This window comes from Ictidomys tridecemlineatus, chromosome 5 (genome assembly GCF_052094955.1).
Source record: "Ictidomys tridecemlineatus isolate mIctTri1 chromosome 5, mIctTri1.hap1, whole genome shotgun sequence".
NCBI lineage: Eukaryota > Metazoa > Chordata > Mammalia > Rodentia > Sciuridae > Ictidomys > Ictidomys tridecemlineatus.
In genome coordinates, this window is record NC_135481.1 from 173972090 (window position 1) to 173985171 (window position 13082).

Below are 13082 nucleotides of genomic sequence, written 5' to 3' on the forward strand. Positions count from 1 at the left end.
AATCACTGATTGTACACAAAGTATTTTCACACTATTTGTGTCTTCATACATGTACTTAGGGTAATGATGTCTAATTCATTCCACCATCATTCCTACCTGCTTGCCCCCTCCCTACCCCTCCCTCCCATTACGTTCCTCCATTCTTTCCAGGCTCTGATATGAAGATGCTTACTCATAATGGCGATGTGGGGGGAGCATGGGAGGAATTGCTTTCATTTTTAAGGTTGGGTATTACTCCATTGGGTATGTATACCACATTTTCTTCATCCATTCACCTGTTGGTGGGCAACTAGTTTGGTTCTGCAGCTTGGATATTGTGAACTGTGCTGCTATAAACATTGATGTGGCTGAGTCCTTACGGTAGGCTGATTTTAGGTGTTTTGAATATATACCAAGGAGTGGGATAGCTGAGTCATAGGATGGTTCCATTCCTAAACTTTTTAAAACTTTGTTTGTTCTCTTTTAGTTATGCATGACAGTAGAATGTATTTTGACATATTATACACACGTAGTGTATAACTAACTTCCCATTCTTGTGGTTGTGTATGATGTGGAGTTACAGGGTCATGTATTCCCTTATGAACACAGGAAAGTTATATCCAATTCATTCTACTGTTTTTCCCATTCCCATCCTGCTTCCCTCCCTTCACTCCTCTTTGTATTGAGGAAACTCCGTACTGCTCTCCACAGTGATAGTCCTCATTTGCAGTCCTGCCAACAAAGTGTAATTGTACACACATTAGTGACCTTTCTTGTTCCAAAGAGGAGCATCCTGAGGTAAAGTTACCCACATCCTCACCAACACTTATTATTACTTGTATATTTGGTAATTGAAATTCTGATGGGAGTGAGATGAAATCTCAGTGTACATTTTTTTTTTAGAATTTTCAGTCGTAGATGGACACAATACTTTTATTTTATTTATTTTATTTCTATGTGGTGCTAAGGCTCAAACCCAGTGCCTCACATGTGCTAGGCAGGCACTGTACCACTGGGCCACAATCCCAGCCCCACAAGGTAGTTTTTATTTGCATTTCTCTGATTGCTAGAGATGTTGAACATTTTTTTCACATATTTATTGACCAATTTGTATTTCTTCTTTTGAGAAGTGTCTGATGAGGTTCTTGTGCCATTTATTAATTGGGTTATTTGGTTTTTTGGTGTTAGGATTTTTGAGTCCTTTATCTGTTCTGGATATTACTGCCCTATCTGAGGAGCAGGTGGCAAAGATCCCCCTGTTCTCTAGGATGTCTCTCCATGCAATTAGCTATTTCCTTTGCTCTGCAGAAGCTTTTTAATTTGCATCCCATTTACTGATTTTTGGTTTAATTTAATGTACTTTAGGAGTCTTTTTAAGGACATCAACCCCTGTGATGTTATATTGGAGTGTTGGTTCTACATTTTATCCTAGCAGTTTTTGAGTTTCTGGTCTTCTTCCCCAGTTGACTTTTGTGCAGAGTGAGAGGGACCCAGTTCCACTCCTCCACACATGGAGGTCCAGGTTTTCTAGCCCCAGGTATTAAGGAGGCTGCTGATAAAATGAGGCATGCTAATCTTTCCTATGTTTTATATATGGTTGCCTTCTGATGATTAAGGGGACATGATGTTTGAATTCAGTCAGTTCCCCACGTATAACTATGATTTAATTCTTCTTATTGCTAAAGTACATGAAATTTTGAGAACTGGTACATTTATGCTCTTTCCAACTATGTTCTAGTCACACAAAACACAATTGGCACACTTTTCATCTTATTGTGATGTTCTATTCATGTTTAGTATAAAAATGTAATATGCAAATTTAGGTCTTCCAAATAAGTCAATTTTGAAAGTTTGAGTTAACTTAGTTACATAGTATGCACACTGTGTTTATTACATGACTATACTAAGAGGTTACCTACGCTCTTTATTCCTGCTTATTTTCTCCCTGTATCATATTTTTAACTTGAAAAGTAGCCTAAGGCTGCCATCATGTTTGCTAGATTTTCCAAGAGCTCAGAGCACAAGGTTTAAGTTCCTCTTAGCTGCTTTGACTTAGCAGGTGTCTAAAGTGGCAGCTTTTCCCCTCCCTTTTCCCCTGGTTATGCCTTTACCTACCTCAGCAGTGGTGTTCAGTCCCTGCCTCTAAGAAGAAAGAGAAAGATCTGGAGTCTCCAAGGAATGGCCTGTCCCTAGGGTGACACCTCCAAAGGATAATCCTTCCCTTCATCCATTATTTGTCCTCTTAAACAAAACCTTCCTCATGGCTAATACCTTTAAATGTCTACCTGGCAAGTCCCTGGTGGTCAGGGGTGGCCACTGTGGGGCATGCCCTCCTCTGTAGGTGCAGCAATGACTCAGAGGGGGTTATGGTTTGCTTGTGAGGGGTTCCCTGAAAAGCTCCTGTGTTGGACAACACAGCAGAGTCGGAGGGGAAGCGACAAATCATGGAACCTCCACCTGATCCAGGTGTTAATCCATTTGTTGGAACTGTGATTTGAATGGGTCATACCCATAGGCAGGTGGGGACTTTTGGGGGAAGCAGGTCACTGGGGATATGGCCGTAAGGATGATATTTTGGTCCTGGATGCCCAAGTGTGCTCCCTGCTCCCATCATGCCCCCTGGCTGCCATGGACTGAGCAGGTGTCCACCACATACCCTCCTGTCACAGACGACCTGCCTTGTTGCCAGCTGAGAGGACTGACCTCTGAAACTGTGAGCCCAAAAGAAACTTTCCTCCTCCAAGTTGTTCGTCTCAGGTATTTGATCACAGTGATACAAAGTGACTAATGCAGAGGGGACGAGGTGGTCACCCAGAGAAGAACCAGTGGTCTCAACTGTCTGTTGTTTTTTAAAAATTTGGTGACAGTTTAATTTTAAAGGAAAGATTCTCAGCCTGTCACAGGTAACAGCACTTCAAAGTCCAAGCACATTGTCCAGGGAGATTTATAACCTCAAATTACTTCTTTTGAAATCTGAAGGAGAGCTCAAATTGCTCCTTCCCCTGTTCTCCTTGTACCAGGAGCCACCCATCCCCCTGGATGGCAGCCATGGACGGGGTGGGAGGTGGGGATCAGCGGAAGCAGGGAAGCAGCAGAGAAGGGGCTGCCTGCAGAGCAGCATGGACAGTTAGGGGGAGTCATGGAGGACTGTCGTTGAGAGGGGACACGTGAAGTCAAGGTGGAAGAGAAGGAATTGCCTCTTGATATCACATGCTGGACACTGGGCAGGCTCAGGCACCTGGACTGTGGAGAATTAGCCTCATTATTCACCTCTTCTGCCCCATGCCATGTCCTACCTTAGCTCTGAAACTGCAGCCTCCTTTACAAGGCATGGGGGAGGCAGGAGGGAGGAGGAACAGGAGGACGGGAAACAAGGGGAAGCAGCCCAGGCAGCCCCCTGGGTGGAGAGCAATGTAAAGAGCCTCATCATGAAACACGGCTCTCATGAGGACCCCTGGGTGAGGGCCAGTGACAGCAAATTTGGGATTCTGATGGTCACGACCATAATATGATAGATTTCTGTTGCCGTAGGTACTAGGTGTGCAGTCCTTTAAGTAAGTTGTCCTTGCTGCTGATCTCCACCTCCCACCCCATCCAGAAGCATTAGAAAACTTACACAAGGTGGTTGTACTGTGGGGAGATATGCCAGGGGCTTCAGCAATGTTTCATTTCTTACTTGAGCTGCACATTCATTGCTGTAGGCACCACAATCACTCCAGGCTGAAGGAGGGAACCCCATCATGAGCTGGAATCTCTGTGGAACAGGGAAGCTGAGCCAAGACTCACAGTCAAATGCATTTCCCATGAACTGCACGCACCACTTCCCCAAAACTCAGGAGACCCAAGAGGCACGAGACCCCCACCCAATGTCATGGTCCATGAAGTGCCAGTGACCTTGTGGTCAGAAAGGGAAGATCAACAAACAGCTGGTGACACATGAGAGCTCAGGGGAGGGCTCAGGCCCTCAAGTCCCCTCCCTCCACCTTGCTCAGGGCTCTGGGCCTCAGGGGCAGGTGTCCCACAGTGTGGAGGTGCAGCCAGGGGAGGCTCAGTGTGAGGACACGCCCTGTGCTGAGCTCAAGGCCACTCTGTGGGCACTCAGTCAGTGACAGGCTTTGCTGATACCACGTGATAAACCAAGGGGATCCCCAGGATGAGCAGTGACCACCCTGTGTCTCCCCCAGGATGAGCAGTGACCACCCTGTGTCTCCCCCAGGAGCGGCTGCACAGGAGCTGCAGGTGATCCAGCCTGAGAAGCCAGTGTCTGTTGCTGCTGGAGAGTCGGCCACTCTGCACTGCACTGTGACCTCCCTGCTCCCTGTGGGGCCTGTTGAGTGGTATAAAGGGTCAGGGCCAGGAGATAATCTACAAGTTCATAGAAGGCCACTTCCCCCGAGTCACAAATGTCTCAGATGCCACAAGGAGGGACAACAAGGACTTCTCCATCCGCATCAGTAATGTCACCCCAGCAGACGCCGGCACCTACTACTGTGTGAAGTTCCAGAGATCGACCCCTGTTGATAAGGAGGTTAAGTCTGGACCAGGCACCGAGTTGTCTGTGCGAGGTGAGTGCAGCTGCCTCCTCCTCCCTGGGGTGGGACAGGAGGTCAGGGTCACGCCCTCCACCCTGGGGGCCACAGCTGAGAAGCAGGAGCAGCACTGGGGGCTCATGTCATAACCTGTCACCCCTTCTGCAGGTCAGGGAGGCAGAGGCCTGTGGAGGCCGTGCTATGTGGTCCAGGCTCCATGGCTGGTAAATGGGGGGCACCTGCACCCCTCACCTGCCTGCTCCACAGCCCTGCCCTTTTCCAGTCTGGCCTGCCCTGTGGCTCCCCAGCTGAGGGCTCTGAGGGTTTGAGGGACTTGCTAATCACAGAGCCAGACCATGTGTGCTGCCTTCAGAGAGCACTGCCCTGTGGGGGTGAGCCTTCTCCTTTTGCCATAGATCCTGAGGGCCTACCATGTGCCATTCTGTCCTCTGAATGCTATGAAACAGTAAAGTTCTTTTCCTACAGGCTACTGTTTCTGTCCCTCCCTGGGGACCAGGCCTCCAGAGCAGGGAGGGGACAGGGCATCTTTCCTTCCTTCCCCTCCTGGAACAGCACCTGACAGGATTCTGACAGGCTCAGGTTCCCTGTAGACCTGGATCCCTGGTGGAGGAGCTGCCAAGAGGTTGGGCCTTTGCCCTGGGTCTGCCTGTAAATCCCTGTGTCCCAGGGACCAGCCCTCACAGGCCCGGCAGGGTAGGAGCAGAGCTGGGTCACTTACCAGGCTTCATTCCCCATGTTGGTGACACAGGGGTTCCAGATTCAGGAACCCAGATGCTCACTTTCTGTTTTCTGCAAGAGGCCCTGCATGCCCCTCCTAAGTCATGAGGCGGAGGTGGTCAGCACACATGGACCTTCACCTCTGTGCCCACCCCTGCTGACCTGGGGAGCTGGAGGCCCAGCAGGCCCTCTCTCACACAGCACATTAATGCCAGGAGGGGACAGAGCCCAACCTGACTCCAGCCAAGGCTCCTGCTGCCCTGGGAATAGACACTGTCCCCACAGAGGAGCCAGGGCACAGGAGGGGCTCAATACAGACCTGACCTGACCCACTGGGCAGGGAGCTGCATCTCTACTCCTCATCTGTCTCCCAAGGTTCAGGTGCCACTGACATTCACACCATGAAGCCACAGTGACTGAGAACCTCTCCTGAATATTGGCCATGATCTCCCTCCACAGGGAGATGCCCAGCAGGACACACAGAGCTGCTCCATTATTTGAACAAGGACAAAAGCCTTCTTCTGTGGAGATGTTACAGTTGTTCTTGCTGTTCTTGCTGTTGTGGTGGGTGGGGTCAGGGGCTCCGCACTGGCTGTGCAGAGTTATCATGTGGAAAACTGAAGGCAAAAACTCCCAGACCCAGGCTTCACCTACACATTTTTCTTTTAAAATTCCAACATGAGTCTGGGCATCTGAAGTTTTTACTTACTCCAGAAGATTCTAACACAGAGCCAGGGCTCTCAACCCCTGAGGTAGATGTCCTGAAGACACAGAAGGAAATTTTGGGTTTTCCTCTGGCAATGAAGGAGAACATGGGAGCCCTCTCAGGTGTGGATCCTTCAGAACAGCACATGCTGGGCTCAGCTCCCTGGGGCCTGTGGCAGGGTCTCCTGACGGAGCCCGCTCAAATTCAGCGTCAGCCTGGGACCCACATGTGACATGTGTCTATCTCAGAACAGGAGCTGGAGCCACTGAGTCCTGCCTCTTCAGCACACAGCCCTCCCTGCCTTGATGACCCATAATGCCACTGAGGCATCTGTCCCTTGTCCCTTCACAGAGCCCCACTTTATGGAAACAGCTTCTCTGGATGAAACCCCTGTGATGCTGTTCATGATGTGAGAAGCACTTTGCCACTTTGTTTCCTGTGGGGACTCTTAAGAACACAGGGAGAGGGCGGGGGTGCAGCTCAGTGGAGGAGGCCTGCTGAGCACCCTGAGGCCCTGGGTAGACTCTCAGTGTGTGTGTGGGGGGTGGGGGGGCGGGCAATTAAACAGGCAGAGCATCATCACAGGGTTGGGGTGGTGTCTGCTCCTCCTCTCACTTGGGTTCTCCTGTCAGCTGCAGAATGAAGCTTTTCCCAGAATCCCCACTGCATTTGTTGCTCCTTCTGGCTACTAAAGAATGAATGTGTGGTTTCATAAGGAGTGAGGATACAGCCACAGGTGTCATTATTAAGCTCCTACTGCATGCAGTGCTGTGCCTTGCCTTCACCCTCAACTTGCAAGGTTGTGCTTTTAATCACTCTCTGCAGAAGGAGACATAGAAGCTTGGCATAAAAAAATGTATTCAGTTATCCTCATGTTTGGTTGAGAAGGATCCGATCTCTTCCCTCTTCCCCAGCCTGGTGCTGGTGACCGGCCACTCACCTCTCTGACCTTATTCCATAACAGGCTCTCACTAGTGTCCCCTCATGTGGCAGGTGTGTATCAAGAGCTGAGGGACTTTGAGGGCTCAGGCCTGTATCAGAATGCTGAGCAGCTCTTGATAAGTGTCCAATGATTAAAGTCCCTAACCCTTGGAGGGACATCCAGGCTGCTGGTGTCTGGGTGATTCCACTTCTTCAGTGACACCCTCTATACTGTGCCCTCCTAGTGCTGGACATGTGTCAGGCATGGAGGTCAATATTTGCTGATACAAACATTCATGATGACTACTGTAGAAGGTGCTGGGTGGTGGTGAGCAATCTGGAGACACCAAAGGGCCCGTCTGAGGACCTGTCCCCAGGCAAGCAGCCTCCTGATGCTCTCCCCTGAGTGCCCTCAGGACCTGCCCAGGGGCCTCGGACTGTATCTCTTGTAATTATCCATCAGTTATGAACGTAGCCCTGTGGCTTCCTCTGCACTCAGTGACCTGTGACTCCAATGCCAAGTGACCCAGGGAAGCCCAGAATCAGAAAAGCTCCCCTTCATTTTCTCCCTCTCAAATCCAGGCCCGGCTAGACGAGGCCCATGGCACATTGGTAGAAAAAAGAACAATTGGGGTGAATTCATAACCACCTGTGGAAGAGCCCTGCACAGAATAAAGTCTGGAAGAAGGAGGACCTGGGTTTGTTTTTTCTGTTGTTTTTTGTTTGTTTGTTTTGTTTTTGGTACCGAGGATTGAAACCAGGGGCACCTTAATACTGAGTTACATCCTCAGTCCTTTTTATTATATATTTTGAGGCAGGTTCTCGCTGTTTCCCAGTCTGGTCTGGACATTGCAGTCCCCCTGCCTCAGCCTCCCCAGTCTCTGGACAACACGCCCTACCGTTTGCTGAGATTCCAGGGGCAGCTCTGTGTGATCCAAAGCCAGCTGTGCTCGGTGTGGCCTGGGAGGAGATTTGCCAACCACCCCACTCCACAGATGAGGTGCTGGGCCAGGTCTCTGCATGGAGAGCTGGTCCCCATGTTCATTTTGGTGTCCTGGTCCTGTTTGTCCCCTGCATTTGTTTCTAAATATGACTCCCTTTGGTGTCAAGCACTCCAGGGCAGGCCAGCAGGAAAAGGTTTCTAACAAAGAGTGAGACAGGGCAGTGAGGTCCTCCCTGGGCCCAGGTTGGCAGCAGTGCCTGGTGCAGAGAGGAAGGCTCTGACCTCAGGCTGGAGCAGCACCTGGGCTGTCGGTCCTCACTGTCTTACTAGACAGCTGTGCTCGCCCAGGGACATGAGGGCAGGAACACCCCACAAGGATGAGCTCAGAGAACTTTATTTGGAGCATTAAAAACATCTTGTCATTTTGGGTATAGCCCAGTGACAGAGCATGTGCTTAGCAGGCACCTGGGGTCGATTCCTAGCACAACAACAAATAGTAATAATAATAACAATAATTACGTGAAGAAAGATTCTTCATTTTTGGTCAGAGGGTGTCTCTCAGTCACCTGACTCACCTGTCACTGCTCCATTGTAGCCAGACCTTCTCCTCCTGTGGTGTCGGGTTCTGAGACCAGGGCCACACCTGGGCAGATGGTGAGCTTCACCTATGAGTCCCACGGCTTCTCCCCCCGGAACATCACCCTCAAGTGGTTCAAAAATGGGAATGAGCTTTCGCACACCCAGATCAGTATGGACTCCAGGGAAAGAAGTGCATCCTACAGTATGACCAGCACAGCCCAGGTGACCCTGGCTCCTGGGGATGTTCACTCTCAGGTCATCTGCGAGGTGGCCCATGTCACTTTGCAGGGGGGGCCTCCTCTTCGTGGGACTGCCAACTTGTTGGACACCATCTAAGGTTCAGAACCCTGCTCCCCGCCCCACTCCACACCTGACTACCTACCCTGCTGCTCCCCAGGGGCCTTTACTCTAGGTCCTCAGTGGCCTGGGCTCTAATTCCCAGCAGTGCTGCCACCTGCCATCACATATGGACTCCTGTCCTGTGGCCAGCATGAGCTGGTGGCTTCATTTCATTGACCAGCAGCAACTAACACTGCTGAGCTCCTAACAGAGCCGAGCCTTTACATGCAGGGAGGTTTCATCGATTGTGCTCACTTCCTGCAGGCCAGGAGATGTGCTTGTCAGCCTCACTCACTTACCCTCAGGGGAGCTGCTGGTCACTTGGCACCTGTGGGTGGCAGGCCCTGTGGTTAGTGATTCACTCCCGTGCAAACCCCCAGTGTCTGAGCCCCTCTGCATGCCTGGCCCTGTCCCAAGGGAGGCCCTTGCCCTGCTGGGAGGAGCTCAGCTGTCTGTCCCATAAGGTCACAGCTTCTCCCTGTGCTGTTTCAGTTCCACCCAACGTGGAGGTCACCCCACAGCCCACCATGGCAGGGAACCAGGTGAACGTCACCTGCCAAGTGAAGCACTTCTACCCCCAGAGCCTACAGGTGACCTGGGTGGAGAATGGAAATGTGTCCAGGACAGAGACAGCCTCAACCCATTCAGAGAACAAGGCCGGGACCTTCAACCTGACGAGCTGGCTGCTGGTCAACTCCTCTGTGCACAGGGAGGACGTGACGTTCACCTGCCGGGTGGAGCATGACGGGCAGCCGGCCACCACCAGGAACTACACCCTGAAGGTCTCTTCAAGCTTCAGGGAGCAAGGCCTGGATAACACCCCTGGTGAATCCTGCATCCCAGCTGATTGAATGCTTTAAACTTCACCTTGACTCTGTGTGTTGTGATGTGAGAGCAGTGACCCCCCTTCCCCCAGGGCACCCAGAGCCTGGAACACAGCAGCGTCTTAGTCAGCTCCCCACACCACACTCTGAGGGTCTCCTCTGTTGGGTTGGGCACACATCTCATGGGGCCTTCAAACAGGGACACTAGGAAGAAGGGGGGAATGGGCCTGTCCTGGCACCTGCCACTTGCCTTCTTCACCTGACAATTGCCCTCCCCCTCCACCTCTCTTTCCACCCACCAGGGAGATCACCCCAAAACAAGCAGTGACACAGAATCAGCAACGAAGTTCTACCCCATGAATTTGCATGTGACCTGCTTGGAAAATGGAAATGTGTCCAATATGGAAACCACCTCCGTCATCATAGAGACCATGGATAGGACCTTTAACCCCATGAGCTGCCTCCTGGAGAACTCCTGTACCCAGAGTAGGGACGTGGTGGTCACCCTGACTCTAAATAAAATATTGAAAAGTGCTGGGGATGTGGTCTCCACATGGATCTTGATTTGTGGTCAGAGACCTATTGAAGTGACGACCCTCAAAGCCTCATCACAACATGCAAATTTCTGCTTGTGTGTATTCTCCTTTGATGCTCCAACTACCTGTGTGTTAGGAGTTTACAGAAAGGGAAACTAGCCCAGGAGACCAGTGGGAACGTTGCTGATGACTTCCTGCCCTGACACATGTACTACTCAAGTAAAATCTAAGTTGCTGGGAACAGGGACAACACCAGCCCATAGTGCAAACTTTCTCTAATTAAAAAAAAAATATTCTCTCTCCATTGAAAATTGTCCCAAAGACCCACAGTTGTCTGGAGATCCCATTTTGTAGCCCAATGTGTGTCATTTCCCTGTGAACCACAGGAGCAGGTCTGACTCCATAAGACTCTTTCAGGGTAGAGATCCTTCCAGCAGGCCCTGTCATGGGCTTCCTGTGCTGCTGGGTCAACAATGGGCTACTGATTCTTCCCTGTCCCTTCCTGCAGGAAGAGTAATGACAGGAAGCAAATGCAATTTCCCTCACAGTAGGAGAATATGGAGGCTGCCTAACTCCTGTGCTAATCACTTAGGCAGGTGTGCAAAACAGTGCAAGTGCAGTCCACAGCTGGAGTGGTCAAATGATGAAGGACATTCCTCTACAAATCCAACAGCATTATCCCAGTTAATAAAAATAATATTTTCTCAAATCATTAATAATGATTGAAGTATATATTTAAATTTTTCAAGATTCATTTCATAGCTCTTCTCTGCACCAAAACTGGTTTTAATTCATCTTTAAATGCATGGTACAATCTATTTAGGAAACCATTTGGGCATCAGGAAACCTTTTGTCGGGTTTTTAAATGATGTAATTACTTAGAAGTTTAGGGCCTTTCACATGCTAGATTTCATTCTGGGTGTATTGGGGTAGATTGAGTGTCTTTGAAGCATTGTTGGTCCATTTTATCTAAGTTGTCAACTTTATAACTGCAGATTGGCACCTAATATCTCTTTATTATCAATCTATTATCTGCAGAATCTGGAGCAATACACCATGTTCAATCTTGGTGTTACAAGAGTGTTTCTCTCTCTCTCTCTCTCTCTCTCTCTCTCTCTCTCTCTCTCTCTCTCTCTCTCTCTCTCTCATCTTATTGATCTCCAAAGGATCAATTTCATGTTGCAATTATCGTCTCTATTACTTCCATTTTATTGAATTTTGACTCTTTTCTATTTTAATTATTTCCTTTATTCTGCTTACTTCTTCATATTGATCTTCTTTTATTGCTTCTGTGGGAGGAGGATTCAGTTATTGATCTCACACTCTCCCAGTTTCCTCTGACACACCTGGACACCAGCATAAAACGGCATCCTGAGGGCCAGCCCATGGGAAGTGTGCCCTGGCGCATCCCAGATCCTCTCTGTAACATGGAACCACAGCACTTCTCCTTTCTGGGTTGCAGTAAGGATTACATGATTCAGGAGAGGTATTTTTGTTGGGATGGAAGATGGCACTGGATGTCTTTGGAGCAGAGTTAACTGGCAGCCGTCCTGCTGCGACTGTGGCCAGCAACCCAGAAGTCCACTGAAGGTCTACGTGTGCTTTGATCCATATGGCCCTAAACTTCATATCCAGCTTCTACAACTTCCCTATCAGGAAGAGCCCTTGAACCTGAGAATGTCAACTCCTCTGAATCTCTGCTACTGTTGGAATTTCATCCAGGAACTAAACCTCTGCTTTTACTGCCCTCTGGCTCCAGGAGACAAAAAACCCCACAAATCCACCAGGAACCCCTTTGGCTCTCACAATTCACCTTTACCTTCTGATGACTCAAATTTACTTTCTCCTTGTCTTTCCCCACGGGACTGATGCCCAGAAAAAGCTCTACAATACCAGAGCCTAATAACAGCCATTTCCCAATTCATGGTCAAGCACCAGATCCCAAGAATCCCCTTCCTGAGGTTAATCCACAAGTTCACTTCTGGTGAAAGTATGCACAAGGGCACCTCAACACAGGCCAGTGCCTGCCCAGGTGCCATGGACCCCAGCCCTGGGGTCATGTTACCAGACAGCTGATGAGTTCCAGGTTCAAACTCAAATTGCAGAGTCCAATTTGCAAACCACACATGGAGCTGGGATTCCCTAAGAAGTTACCAGTATGATGGACGGGGAATCAGGGAGCTTCTTGGAATGTTCTCAGGATCAACACGAGGGTCTCTCCTACAGGACTGGGAGAAGCAGCAGCAGCTGAGCTGCTCCCACAGACAGCTGAGCTGCCCCCACAGACAGCCAGAGGGACACCAGAGCTGCTTTCACTGGAGGAGGGGGGCCTTCCACTCCTGCTCAGGCAGGCTCTGATGCTGGTGCCTTCTAGAGGGAGGAGGGGGAAGGCAGTGCAGCTCCACTGAGGGGGAGTCCAGAGCACCACTCAGCCTCCCCAGGTCTAATTCCCTGAATCTGGCTTTGTGTACCCAACATAAAGACTTCAGGTAACAGAGCCCTGGAGAGGGGTCTGCTATTAGGAGACTGTGGCCCCTCCCACATAGGAGAAATGTTTTCTTGACCCACAAAAGTCTTTTTCAGGCAGCGGTTTTCTTAGTTCATCCTGCACCTCCTTAGCAGGATCCCCAAGGTGCTGAGACCCAGGGCCCCTCAGCTCACCCGTGGACCTGAGCCAGCAACCTTGCCCTCACCCCTCACCAGGGAAGGGCCCTCACCCATGTGCATGCCCCACTGAAAATACTGTTCTGGGCCTGAAGACACTGGGCATTCGTTGGGTCCAAAAACCATGATCTCAGGTGTCACCATGTAGGACTCCATGGAGGAGCCTTGCTGGGTTTGGGTTCCTCTAAGCTGTGACCTCCCTAACTCCCCAGGCCTCAGTGTCCTTATCAGGAGGACATGATCCCTCTACATGAGACGCAGAGGATCAATACAGAATCAGCACAGCTGGGATGGCAGTGGGCACAGAGCACACAACTTCACCTT

The 13082-nt window shown here is 50.1% G+C and overlaps 1 pseudogene across 1 annotated transcript; it reads left to right on the forward strand.

Moving 5' to 3' along the window:
- The first annotated feature begins 3997 nt into the window (after positions 1–3997).
- Positions 3998–10099, forward strand: LOC101973598 (tyrosine-protein phosphatase non-receptor type substrate 1-like; annotated as a pseudogene). The gene is made up of 2 exons (XR_013439608.1): positions 3998–4544; positions 8412–10099. The product of XR_013439608.1 is annotated as a tyrosine-protein phosphatase non-receptor type substrate 1-like (transcript).
- Positions 10100–13082: the final 2983 nt, after the last annotated feature.